The sequence below is a fragment of the Geotrypetes seraphini genome, chromosome 2, assembly GCF_902459505.1.
Source record: "Geotrypetes seraphini chromosome 2, aGeoSer1.1, whole genome shotgun sequence".
Classification (NCBI taxonomy): domain Eukaryota; kingdom Metazoa; phylum Chordata; class Amphibia; order Gymnophiona; family Dermophiidae; genus Geotrypetes; species Geotrypetes seraphini.
In genome coordinates, this window is record NC_047085.1 from 370050654 (window position 1) to 370066100 (window position 15447).

Genomic DNA, 15447 nt, shown 5'->3' on the forward strand with positions numbered 1-15447 from the left:
AGTATCAAAGGACAATAGAACAGCAGATGATCCAGTGTCCCTACATCAAGAAGATGGTGCCAGCATCTAATAGATTTAGAACTGTCTAATTTTTGTAAACGAACAGGAGTCCAGAAACTTCTATGTAACAAAAAAAAAAACATGTTTGTCTCATAGATGCTGATGCTGTACATCTCATCCTCCAAGTCCAAATTCGTGGCCATTGAGATGCAGAAATATGCTGCTTTATCTCAATGCTCCAAATGTCTCTAAGACATGTTTTTGGCTTTTTATTCAAAAATTCAGATATTAATTTATACCACTTGGTGGCCTGATGTCCTAGCAAATCAGTCTGGAAGCATAGAACCTGCAAGCTATAATAATTTTTTAAATTTCGCCATTCAGCGAACCCCTTTTGAATGGCTTGCTTCAATTGCAACCACTTATAAATTTGAGACTGAAATATCAAAAGATTGTTGAAGTCGTGATTGTTGAAATCAAGCATTTTTCCATTTGATATAACATCATCTAGTGTACGTATGCCTGCCTACATCCAATGCTTCCAGATGATCTTAGACTCACCAATTTGAATCTTGGAGTTTAGCCTTAAGGATTGACACGTGGAATTCTCTACTGGCATTTCTGTTAAATTGTTAATAAATTACAAGGTTTTCCAGGTGTCAAATATAATACTAATGTCCTTAACATAACTAGGTAACTTGATACTCAACACATGAGACAGCTGTAATGGGGACATAATTTGCCACGCTAAGTGCAGCCAATCAGGAAGACGCAGTATATAGGCCAGATGATACCTATAAAAGTTTGGGAAATTTACGCCACCCACCGTAATTGGTTTTTGTAAAGATACTAAAGCAATTCTAGCAGTTTTACCTAGCCAAATAAATTTGGTAAGAATGCTATTCAGCTTCTTGTAAAAGGACCCCTGAAAATAAACTGGCAACATACCCATTTGGTAGCAAACCACAGGCAAAATCATCATTTTAACCGTTTGGACTCTCCCCCACCAAGACAGATATAGTGGATTCCATTGCTCACACAATTCTGAGACCTTTAGCAATAAGGATTTTTCATTTACTTTCATAGTCTCTTCCAATGTTTTCTGAATCCAAATACCTAAATATTTTATTGCCTCTTCATTCCAAAGAAAAGGGAATGTGTCAAATAATTATTGTGGTCAGTATACGTTTAGTGGAAGAACCTCCGATTTACTCTAATTTTTTTTTATCCTGAAAATTTTCCAAATCTGTCAATCAAATCTAGTAAATGTGGAATGGTAGATTCAGGATTCCTCAAATGAAGCAAAATACCATCTGCATAAACAGAGACCTTATATTCCCAACCTGCATAAGGAATACCCTGTATCTCCTCTGCCTGTTGAATAGCCAACAGCAAGGGTTCCAGAACAATATCAAATAGCAACTCCCCTCTCCCGACAAAAACATTCTGAAAAAGTATTATTTATATATAATCTGGCAGACGGGGAACTATACAAGGTTTGAATTGTTTGTATAAATCTGGAACCAATACCAAACCAATCCATTGCTTGATACCATAAAGGTCCATTCCACATGATCAAAGGCTTTCTCTGCATCCATAGACAAAGAGAATGCCGGATCATCCATGACTTTCGTCAAATTTAACATATGAAAAGCCATTCTGGTGTTATTTGAAGAATGTCTTTGAGCAACAAACCCTGTTTGGTGCATACCGATGATATAAAGAAGAGCCTTGGCCAAGCGTAAAGCCAATAATTTAGCCAGAAATTTTCCATCAACATTAATCAAAGAAATGGGCCTGTAATTTGCAACCAACATGGGATCTTTATTTGGCTTTGGTAACACTATAGTTAAAGATTCTCTCATAGTACCTGTAATACAACCTTTAGATCGTTGTGCCTGATATAAATTTAATAGATGAGGTAATAGGGTAATTTGGAATGATTTACAGAACTCTACTGTGAAACCATCACCACCTGGAGTGGATCCAACTCTAAGGGACTTCAATGCTGTTTGAAGTACTTTCAGTGATATAGGCGCCTCAAAACTTCCTTTTATATGCTCGGGAATTTTTGGTCCCTTAATTAACTTTTAAAACTCTAAACCCTCAAGTTCTTTATTTGATTAAAGCTCAGAAGAGGTAATAGAGTAATTTGGAATGATTTACAGAACTCTACTGTGAAACCATCACCACCTGGAGCGGATCCAACTCTAAGGGACTTCAATGCTGTTTGAAGTTCTTTCAGTGATATTGGTACCTCAAAACTTATTTTTATATGCTCGGGAAGTTTTGGTCTCTTAATTAACTTTTAAAACTCTAAACCCTCAAGTTCTTTATTTGACTAAAGCTCAGAAGAATATAAAGCTTTATTAAAGTTTAAAAATTGTTTTAAAATAGATCCAATTTGAGAATGAGTATCACCCTTCTCATCTATAATAGCCACAATTTTTACTTTTCTTTTGTTTGCTTTGAGGTAAATAGCTAATAATCTTCCAGCTTTATTCGAGTTTCCATAATACAGAGCCTGTTGAGAAAACAAATCTTTCCTAGCCAGTTGAGAGGAAATCTCATTGTATTTATATTTAGCTTTTAAGACGGCCTGTAAAGTAATTTGTTCCCATTTCGAGACCAATTGTGACTCCAAATATTTAATATTTTATTCCAAATTAGAAAATTCCATTTTAAGTTGTTTCTTAATGTTTGCCAAATATGATATAATTTGCCCCCTCATTGTAGCTTTAAAAGCATTCCACAAAGTTTCTAAAGAGATTTCCCCTGTGGAATTCAGTTGAAAGTATTCATTCATTTTTAATTGAAATTTCTCAAGAAAGTTTGAATCTGCAAGCAACGTATTATTAAATCTCCAGACAGGTCTATTACAATCTTGTTCAGCAAATTTGAATTCAATCCACACTCCAGCATGATCTGATAAAACAATTGAATCTATGCTGGCTTTTGTAACCTGCTGAGTTAGTTGATCTGAAACAAAAATATAATCTATTCTTGAAAATGAGTTATGTACATGGGAACAAAAAGAGAATTCCTGAGCATTAAAATGAAGAATTTGCCATATGTCTTTCAAACCACAGGACTGCACTAAATTATCGAATCCCATTGATTTTATTACCTTACTTGGTTGTTTGTCCAACAATGGGTCCTTAACAGCATTGAAGTCCCCGGCTACTAATAAATTAGAAGAAGCCAGTGGTAGAATCAACTGTTGAAGGGTTTTAAAAAAATTCAGCCTGGTTCGAATTAGGGGCATATGCATTAAAAAGCATCAGGATATCTTTCCCTGAGCTCTTGTGCACCTGAATCCAAGGTCCCATGGGATCTACTGATATTACTTAGTTGGGTGGAGGGAATCCACATCCCTCAAGTCAGACATCAATGTGGAGTTATGGGGGGGGGGGGGCATTGGAGGCACCACTGGACCAGTGACTTATTTTTGTCGCCAAAAGCCAACACCGCTTTTAGAAAATGGCTCGGCATTTTTTTGAAGAATCCACTAGAGGGCTTATTTCAATGTTCAAGAGCCCATTTGCTTGTCATTGTCAGAGACTGCTAGAAAGCTCGCTAAAGACTGAGAAAATCCATTTTGATAATGCGCCACTAAACGGCATGCAGGCTAAACCATCTGTAAACAGTTTAGCGACAGCGTTGAGTTTTGAGAATCTGGGCTTCAGACACTTACAGATGATACAAAACACAGCAATTAAATTCATAACAAAAGTTTGACCTCTTGACACCTCTTGATTAATGTTCATTGGCTACCAATCTCTCATAGAATAACATATAAAATATTACTCCTAGCATTCAAAACACATTCTCTTCATACCTCCGAATTTAAAGACAGACTTCTGATTCCATATGCCCCCTCAAGATCTCCCTGATCAAACACTCAACATCTGCTAGTAATACCTTCACTAACTCCCTCTTCTATGAAACTGCGCTAGCAGTTTCTAGTGCAGAGAGCCGCGCTGAATGGCCCGCGCTGCTCCTGACACTCGTAGAGTTCCTATGAGTGTCGAGAGCAGCACGGGCCATTTAGGTGGCTCTCTGCACTAGAAACTGCTAGTGCAGTTTTGTAGAAGAGGGGGTAAGTTAAATAATATATAATACCACCTGTTCCATCAATTTTCTCAGTTAATGCTCTGCAATTATGGAATTCAATGCCAATTTATTTATGGGAAGAAGCATCGTTAGATCACTTCAAATCTAACTTAAAAACTTTCTTATTTAGAGATGCGTTCAACCTATAATCTCTCCAACTCTGCAACCCTGATCATCACACAGACAGAATTCCCACTCCTAATGTACTTACTCTCATTGTCTTGCTCTCCTATCCAATATTGTATTTCTCTTCCCTAACCTACTATCTGAAAATGTAAGTTTGTCTTTGGATTTTAAATATAAAACCCAGATTTTATATTATTTACCTATGTACATCACTTAGGGCTCCTTTTACTAAGGTGTGCTATGCTTTTTAGCGCGCACTAACCACAATCTAAATGCTAACGCGTGCATGTTAGTCTGTGGATGCGTTAGCTGTTAGTGCATGTGTAGATTTAGCGTGCGCTAAAACGCTTAGCGCACCTTAGTAAAACAGGAGATTAGAAATATAAGCAGGTTAACAAACTTTAATAAACTTGAGGGATATAATAATGCAAGAGAGTATATGGTAGTCAAAGACACACCAATGTTTATAGTAAGGATAATCAGCTAGAAACTCACAATCAGCTCCTTCACAAACACAAGCAATCCCAAAAGACAAGTGAAGTTAGCATTTATATGTGCTTTATAGCAGCTGAAAATGCCAACATTTAAATGTTCCACCCTGAACATCAGAATGCTTTGCCAAATCTGTTCTATATGTAAACCTCTGCACCTCCCATACAATGCCCTCGACATGCCTATTTTCTATATGGGATATCTAAATGTAACTGGTGCATACACATGTAAATTGTAGCTATTCTAAAATTGCGATATATGGAAGAATATTGTTTATATGTAGAAAAGCTGGCATTTCCATATGCAAACTGCAAAAAAGATTTCTAAAATAATCACCGTAGTTTGTCTCTTTTCATAATGCTGGATATATGGCAGATTGTTAGATTGCTGCTACCTGAACTGATAATTGTCATGTATTATCATCATCATCTTAGAATATTTTAAGTAGATTTTATGTAATATATTCTAAACTCAATTGTTTATATGTATGACTAAGTAGAAAAAGAATATGCATATTTGAGTGCTTACTAACCTCACCATAAAAATGTCAATATTTTAAATTTCAAGATAAAGAAAAAAAAAGCCTATTGAAATTGGTAACTTTAATATGAAACTGAAAAAGGTGATATTTTCTTAAGATCTCATTTGCAAGACATTATAGTTGTCACTCTACCAGTAGACATTATTATGACACTGTGCTGTTATAATGAAAGTCTTTTGGGAAATATGATGACAAGTATGCCAATCATTTTATGTTATTTATTTATTTTATGTGGGTTCAGCTCAATGTTATGTTATTGATTGTAATTTTAAAGAATTGGACAGAGAAAGTGGGAATTGTTCAGTACCTGATGATTTTCTTTACAGTACATAGCAAACTCTTTAGAACAGGGGCCTGAAACTTCACTCTTCAAGGGTCCCAAATCTAACCCCTAATCCAGTGATTCCCAACCCTGTCCTGGAGGAACACCAGGCCAATCGGGTTTTCAGGCTAGCCCTAATGAATATGCATGAGAGAGATTTGCATATGATGGAAGTGATAGGCATGCAAATTTGCTTCATGCATATTCATTAGGGCTAGCCTGAAAACCCAATTGGCCAGGTGTTCCTCCAGGACAGGGTTGGGAACCACTGCCCTAATCAATATATGTATGATAACTGTGCATACCTACTGCCTCCATTATATTCAAATCTCTCTCTCTCTTTCTTGCATTCTGAAACCTTGACTAGTTTTCAACCTTAAACACTGTGGATTGTAACCCTTGTTTTATGGTGCTAAACTTCATGATTGCTATATAGCATCCAGAATAACTGTAGCTGTATAGTCTTAAAAAACAACTTTCCAAAAGTTTAGGTGGCTGACTTTAAAAGTTTGGTAGCCAGATGATAAAAAGCTGTCAATCCAGTATAAAAATACATATAGGCCTATATAAAAATACATATAGGCCCATATTCTATAAACGGTGCCTTAGGTTAGGTGCCTAACTTAAGTGCAAAACGCCATTTTAAAAAAATGTAGGCACCTACCAACACCTAAAAAAAGGTACTTGCATCGCAGCTATGGAGGCACTTTATGACACCTAATGCCAGAAATAGCCGTGATTCGTGTGAAAGGTAGATGCTCCGCTGAAGGGCTATGCCAAAGGGCCCTTTGTGTGGCCCTTAATGTTGGCCAAGCAGGTCCAAGCAAGGAACTATGCTGAAACCTCCTAGAACCATCACTTAACAAGGATGTCAAACCATTCCACACAAAATGCAAGGTGACGCACAATCCAAAGGTAACTCCCGCCTATTCAGCATGCTACTGGAACTGCATTATATTACTGTATACTGTTTATTCCTATCACTACACTTCAAATTATACTTCACTTAACCATTGCTACTCTAGCCCTATACCATCACACTACATTATACCAATGCAAATGTCACTACTCCAGCTCCTACTTCTCTACTTCTCGACAATTCCCCATGATAACAGTGCTCCTTCATCCCAGTCATTAAAGGCCAGGGCAGATATGGGAGCCTAAGCAAGCCCCCCACTCTCCCCATAAAAAAATCTATAGCGCACAGACCCCACTATCAGACACATCCATCTCATCTCTCCTCCATCTGTATCCAAAAGCCTCAAGATTGCCCTCATGAATATGAGATCCATAAACAACAAAGATGCCATCCTAAATGATCTTATCACAAACAACAGCTAGGACAGCTTCCTAATCACAGAAATTTGGCTTAAAGACAACGATGGAGCCACCCTAGACATGCTTTGTCTTCCCCCCATCAGCTATCAGGCTCTAACATGCTCATGCACCAACACTAGAGAAGGAGGTATAGCTACCATCATTAAATCCAACTTCAACCCAAGATTAATAGATGCATCACACTAAACGCACTTAAATGTCTCATCTTCTCTGTGGGACATAACAAGATATTTTACTATAGCCTTCATATACAGAGCTCCCCATTCACTAATGACCATCTTAGATGACAAAGCAATGACCTCATACAACCAGATCGCTATCCTAGGAGACTTCAACTTCACAGACTACCCAAAAAGATCAGATCCTCAGCAGACTTTCTCTTATCTATAACTGACCTGAGCTTCCACCAGATAGTCTCCTCACTGACTCACTCAGAGGTTATGTCCTAGATCTAATCTTCATCCAAAAAAATTCATCTACCGACACAATATTTTAATAATCTGCTATGTTTTGTTTGATTATGTATGTAATGTTTTGTTTTAATTATGTAACGCATTATTCAATGGACTGACAGCAAAAATCTTAAGCATCTCCAATGTGTACAAACACAGCCATTAGACTTCTCAAGAACCTTGCGTCTACGATTTGCTATCCCAAGCACTAGCATCAGTCCACTGGCTACCCCTAGCCAAACACTATATCTTCAAAGGCTTAGTACTTGCATTCAAGTCCTTACACAAAATGGCACCCTGGTACATACCAGCTAAATTCCCACCTTACATCCCGAACAGACCACTCCACATCCAGGCTGAAACATGTCTACAATTACACCCCGGTCGGAGCTTCCAACTAGAAAGTGCTAGACAAAAGTCCTGTTCTCATTTCTTACCAAAGTACTGGAATCAACTACCTCCAAATCCTCAAAAGGCTTTTGAGCTTTAGAAAAACAATAACAACCTACCTCTTCAAATAATTCTTCAGCCTAAACAACCATACAGACTATAACTCCCAAACTAGTGTATTCCTTATATATGTTGAACCCGATTCTCTTTGTGCATGCTTCATGCGTTTGCTTAGTGTTCTGTGTCTTGTTTGTTAAATTATTATGCATAACCCATTTGAGCTCTCTGGGGAGGACAGGATATAAATCAAATCAAATCAAAGCAATAAATAATCCATTCCCTCTTTTCCTTCTGTTTTTGCACTTGGCCCTGGTGCCATCCCCTTCCCCAAGCTTCACAGTTCCACTTCTTTTTTGTTTGTAAGTAAAAAGTGAATTTACACATACACATATTGTAAATTTCTTATGTTTCCATATTGCCAGAGAAGTAATCCTACTGTTTACCTCTCTATGGGCCTCTTATGAAGCCGTGCTAGTGAGTGATATGCAGAAAATGCACCAAAGTCTTTTAAATCCCTATGGGCTTTGGTACATTTGCCGTGCCAGCCCTATATGAATGTTTGCCACAGAATTTCCTTGGATTACTCTCTTAAGCGCAAGGAGACTCACATTTGAAAATTTGGGTTGCGTTTCAATTAAAATTTTAACTGTAATTGATCGGTATATTATTTATTGTCCCTTTGCAGCTACTTGTGACTCTGGGCAGTTTACTTAACCCTCCATTTTCAACTCCCTCTTTTATGAGCACTCTGGTGCACAGAGCATTCAGCGCGGCTCCCTGCACTAATAACCGCTATCGTAGTTTAGTAAAAGGGGGGGCAAGTGTCATAAGAAGCGATAGTGAGACAAAAATTAAAGAAATTTCATACTGATCAGTTGTGATTAAACATTTTAATCAAAATGTAGCCCTAAAAATATTAAAGAATAAAAAGTAATGGAAGGTAAGAAATATAAAATACAAAATAAAAGAATATTTCAGAAAAGCAAGTCAGAAAAATATTTAATTAAATCAAAATGCTGAATTGTAATATCTGTATTACTTCTCCTTTTAAACATGACATACTTTATGACTTTTTTTTTTTTTTATGCTGTTGAAGTATACAATTCTGAAATAATGAAGAAAAAGGATATAACAGGAAAGTGAGATCTACCTTGTTCTATCTCCTAGCAGAATTAACTGCCATTCACTATCTATAAGGAGTAGTATAATCAAATCAGAATTGCAATTATTATATGGTTCATTGTCTAGCACAGCGGATTAGAGAAAAGGTTAGTATGTAAGCATCTCACATTTTTTCAATATGCACAATGATGTTCCCAGATCAATTCCCACTGAAACTAATATATTATAAATATCCTTTTCAACTTGGTATACTGTAGTTTTATTATCCTTTTAATGATGGTATACTTTGGGTTAATTATGTTAAAGCTTAAAGTCCTGAAATAATGATAACAAATCAGAAAAAAACACTTTTTTCTATATAACATCATAGGGACGTCTATCTGGGGTCTATATGGGGTTTGTTGGGAACGTGTGCCTAATACACGCCTAAGATACGCTTAGTGCATTAGAGAAGTCTATACGATGCCTATGTAGCGCCTAAGTAACGCTGATTGCCAATTGTGCCACAAGGATGCCTAAAGCACGCCTAAAGTTAGGCGCAGTTTACAGAATAGGGGCCTCAGGGTCTAGTGATGCTTAAGTAAAATCCATGCACAACCCAAATTATGTTAATTAGTTTATGTGGTGTAATAATTGTGCCATTGAAGTTAATTGATATAAATTTTTTTTAAATTAACCCCTTTCTTACACTTTGATGCCCATTGAATCCCTATGGGTGTCAATGTGATTTCCACGGCTCACCGCAATAATCATGTTTGTAAAAGGGTCCTAACTAATTAAGAGTTCCGCATGTTACTCAGAACAGCGCCTAGCAACGCCTAAGTCAAGGCATCCTCCAGTGCCTAATGATGCCTAACGATGCCTAACAATGCCATTTATAGAATCTGTCCCTTACTGCCTACAAAATAGGTGTTGCTAAATGCTCATACACTTTGTTTTAATGATCGCATGCTAATGGCAACATTAGCACGTGGCCATTAATTTAAGAAATGGGAAGTCGGCCATTTTACTACTGTGGTAGAAAGGGCAGGACAAGGGCACGCTAAAGTCACTTTTTCCTGTACGTTTGTAAAATGATCCCTTTAGTAATTTGTTTAAGGGCAGTATATCAAGTATTGTGCTAAACTAAAAATTTGTCTGGTGCTTTTGCTTATCATTTTGATAGGCCTGGTTTATGATCAGATGAAATTGATACATTACAATCTATATCTATCTATCTATATATCTATATCTATATATATTAATATATTAGTCTTAAAAATTCAACCAAAACAACAGCTTTGTTTTGATATTTTCAATGAAAAAGCCATAAAAGCTTCTGCATATGAGGTACCTTTTACAGAACAATAAATTCGACACATCATTGTTTTTTCTGCTATTAAATTTAATATGAAGGTCCCAAGAAGCTGACTGCTGCAATAGCACAGCTGTGAAAATGCTATGGTTAATAAAGCAACAAGCAAGAACATCTGGCAAATTTAAATACTTGAATATTTCACTGCTAATTTTACCCCCTCAAAAGGCGGGTCAGCATTTAAGAAAGTCCTTATGATAGAATGTCTGCATCCGATTAAGATTTGAGTAAAACTGTGTAAGCTAAGGCGCATTTAAATCTCCCTGAACAGATTCAGATTCCCTTTCCCTTAAGCCTGATTTTTCTTGATGGAAATTTACTGAGCTCTTTTTTTTCTAATTCTTAGAAAGATTTAGGTGATAACTTTCAAACTACATGTAAAAGTGCAAGGTATATGGGTAATTTTTACCAGTAGAAGTTACAGGAGTTCTTAAAGTGAAACATTCATCTTTTCAAAATTATCCAGATGAAAGCACAAGAGCAGATTTGCACCTATTATTTGTGCAGGCACTTTTACTGGGCATTATTGCACAAAACCTCCATACTCAAAATGCGGGGCTCAATTAGTCAAGGAGTTAGCTAGGCTGGTGGTTAGAAGGTGTGCCTTGTCATCGTTGGGTGGGGAGTTCAAATCCCATCTTAGTTTTGTGTGAGGGAACCATGGCCTAGTGGTTAGAGCTGCTGCCTCAACACCCTGAAGTTGTGAGTTTGATCCCCTTGTGACTCTGGGCAAGTCACTTAACTCACCATTGCTCCAGGTACCACAGTTAGATTGTGAGACTGCCAGGAAACATAGGGCAAAACATTTAAGAACACCTGATTACCATTCAATGGATTATAAATCACTTTGGGTGCATCTTTCATGAAAAGGCAGTAAATAAATACATTCTGTACTTAAGATAAAATAAATGTTAAAAATGTAATCAGAATTAGTCTCTGTTCTCAGCTCCCCTTCATCTACAAGTACTCACTCTCTCTGCTCCTTCTAGTTAGGGGCAGGAAGCTCTCTTTGAATTTTGTACTCCATAAAAACATTACAAAGACTAGGGGACACTCGATGAAGTTACAGGGAAATATTTTTAAAACCAAAAGAAGGAAATATTTTTTTTTCACTCAGAGAGTAGTTAAGCTCTGGAACTCATTGCCAGAGGATGTGGTTAAAAACTGTTAACCTACCTGGATTAAAACTGATTTGGACAAGTTCCTGGAGGAAAGGTCCACAGTCTGCTATTGAGAATGACATGGGGGTAGTCAATGCTTTCCCTCGAATTGGTAGCATAGAATGTTGCTAAAATTTGTGTTGACCACTGTGAAAACAGGATGCTGGGCAAAATGGACCACTGATCTGACCCAGTACGGCTGTTCTTATGTTCTTATAATGTAGAACTTCAACTTTCAACTCCTATCCCCCACTAACATCGGGATCTGGATAGTCCCGGCTGTCGCTCATCCACCCCCACCACCACTTGCCCCATTATCCCTTCTATCAAAATTAGCATGCAATCTCCAATTATGGTGAATATAGCCGCAGCTCTGTTTATTGATCATAATAACAAATAACATTATCAACTTAATATTCAAATAAATTAACATCAATTAACCAAACCAAGCTCCTCCCAAGCTACCAGATACATAGCATTATATTTCCCCCGACCCCTCCAAAGCACCAAGAGTTTGAGGGATGGCATGACTACATGCCCCTTTAACTGAGTCACCTGACCCCAAGGCACGGCTCCCATCCGGCCTACCGCTCATCGCCGGATGAGCCCCAGCATCCCGTAGTTCGGCAGAACTGCCCTCCTGAGCCACCATCACTATCAAAAGCACGGGCGAGTGGGTGGGAAAAGCCGCCCTGGAGGACTGCCAGAGGAACTGGGTCCTCCAAGGTCCTGCCTTTAAAGCCTTCTACCCCCCTGTGACGCTGACCCCCTTCCCACCCAATCCTGATGCGACCTCCCGGCGGGAAAACCTATCACCCAATGGCCCGCTACACTCACTGCTCCCCCCTAACTATCTGCCTGTCTCGATGGGCAACACTCGGGCCTCCCAGCCCTGTGTTACTTTCCGCTCATTGAAACAAGCTCTCAGGCTACACTTGTCTGTTAGGCATTCATGCCTGATGAATTCACCAACCCCTTACTTGTCATGTTTGTCTGTTAAGAAGATTGTAAGCTGTTCTGAACAGGGGATGTGTCTTGAGTGTTCTAATGAACAGCGCTGCGTATAACTAGTTGCGCTCTAGAAATGATTAGTAGTAGCAGAACTTCTCTAGGACTTCTCTGCCACATATTTTACAAACAAAAAACAAACAAACCCAAAACCAAAATATACGTTCCTCAAAGGGTTGCCCTTTCTTAATGTATTGCTCAATCATTGGTTTTCTTTATCTCTTCTTGGAATACCAATGCTATCTTATGTTCTGAAACTCTTGTTCTGATTTGTTTTATTTTGTTTTGCCCACATACCAAAAGTTACAAGGAGAAATCACAGCTTATACCATAGTCATACTATTACAATTTGAAAATGGCTTCAGACAGTATTCATTTTTTTATTTCAACATTTAATACATATTTCAAAGCAAAATGCAAAAGAAATCACATTAACGAACAGCTGTACCTATAGCAAGTAAATAATCAAGAAACACTTCTTGCTGAAACAACAATAAACATCCACTAAATCGCTCTTCAGATGAACTTTCCTTTTGAATTGATAATATTTCTAGCTGGTTTGGAACAAAATACATATAACATAGAATTCAGAGTTACTAAAAGGGAAGACTAAACCCTCCAAATGCAGCCACCCTGCGTTTCAGTTTTACAAATCCATTATAAAACAGCTGTGTGGTCTTTGCCACATCCAGAAATATCTGGACTGGTTGACTACAAAACTGAATATCCTTCCTACAAGAATATGTCTTAAGAATCTCAATTTTTTTTCCTGCTCAGTTTATACAGTAGCCAAGAGAGGTAGCCCTAGTAGTAATATCCTCCTGAGATGTTTCAAAAACGCTTTCAAATCTAAGGAATCCCTTTCACAACAAAAGTCACTGACTAATCAATCTATCAAATAGTAGATGGACTTTGCATGAATGAATTCCTCCTTCTTATTGTCAAGTATTTCTTTAAACAACCATTCTGGTATATCATTTAATATGGGATACCTCCAGTGCTTGCAGCTATTATGACATTATAACTAGTCTTGTCAGTATAGCCTTAATGCAAGCTATCATTGGTCCCTTTCAGCTCCCCTTTCTTTTTACTTTTTTTTTTAATATATATTTTTCTATATATTTCTTTTTTATAAATACCAGATATCTTGTTTGTACTTACCCTTTTATTTAGCTTGGTGTTTTATTATCCTTTCTCATTTTTTGCTACTATGTATTTAGAAGGAGGACCCAGGGGTGGGCATGGGGGTGGGAGGGGGGTTGTTTTAGTTTGGGTTTGGGGGGGTTCTTTTTGGGGCCATTTCATACTCTATTGAGCTGGTTTTGTATTCTGTTGTGTTGCCTGTTGTTTTCTTAATTGCTCAATAAAAATATATTTGACCATAAATACCAGATATTTTTAATTGATGTTTAATTTCATTAAGGTTTATTTGTGATCAAATGAATTAATATGTTTTCCAACGTAGTAACCTTAACAGACATTACTAGGGAAAAACATGCTTTCAGTTTAACTCTTGTACTTAGCTTCGTTTTCCTGGCTGATTTTATGTGCGGCTGATGATATGATCTTCTTGCTATGTTTGAAAGTAACTGTAGAGAGCTCGACGGAGCATCCCCTTTTCACTCTGAATAGAGCTTCTTCAGGAGAATTACATCTATTAGCTTAAACACCAGTGCTGACATAAGAAACTGAAGAGAAAGGAAAACGTTCAGTAAGGAAGGGACAAGGACTGCAATAACCGTATTAGTTTTAAATGTATTGAAGTGAATCATTATACTATAAACTCTATATTCTTATATGTTGATATTTATAGAAAAATCTGAGAAATTTCATCATTAAGCCTTTTGATTATATTGCTTAATAATCTATTACTTGATTATCCATTGCGTAGTCTGCTAAACGTAAAGAAAGTTCAACCCGTTTGTTATCATTGTGGGTAATAGAATATACTGTATAGTTCTCATTATAAATTCTAAGGGTACGTACTAACCAATGTTCTGTATTGTCGCATTTACCAACTTTCTAGCTCTTAACGGAAATGCAGTATCAAAAACAATGTTGCATGGCGGCGTTCTAGTTTAAATCTACCTGTAGTTTGATAATGCTGATGTCACTGACGCAACCTGCATGACTGCATAATTTAACAATTACTAATATAAATAATTATTTATTTTAAAAGTTTATTGTTTATAACTTGATGCTATCTTCGGATTCAAAGTCACACTGGAAGCTATCTGAGCATCATGACGTATCAAAGACATCCAACTTTATTGACTACTGTCATTAACATGAAATATTCAGAGATTTTAAACGATGGTCATCATAGAGTTTTGCATTTATATAGCAACTATTCATTATTTTTGTTTAATTCATTGATTTTAACTATATCAGTTCATTAATTTTAAAGATAGTATTTTAAAAAATCATTTTTATATAAATGAGTTCTTTTTTCTTTTTTTTCAAAGATCTATTCAATATATGTTTTTTTAAAAAGGCATCTGGAAACTCGGTTAAAAAATGTTTGTCAATTAATTGCTGTATTTAAACCCTTTGGTTGTAAACTTTGAAGGCAGTGAATCCACCGCTGTTCAGTCTGTAACAATTTTTTGCCTCTATCCCCCCTCTTATAGACTCCTGTATTCTGTCAATGATGTGATATTGTAATTGATTAAATGTGTGTTTTTGTTGTAAACAGTGGACTACCAATGGAGCTTCTTTCCATTGCAAATGTAGGCAAGACTTATGTTCCACTACACGGATTTTAAATTGTCTCGTAGTTTTGCCCACGTAAATCTTTTGACAAGGGCATTTTATTATATAGACCACAAAATCACTTCTACAGTTCATTTGATGTTGAAGATGATATTCCTTATGGTTGATGGGATTCACAAAAGATGTACCTGACATAGTTATAGAACAAATTTGACAATTACCACATTCTGAATATTGTGCATTATATTGTCCTCGTG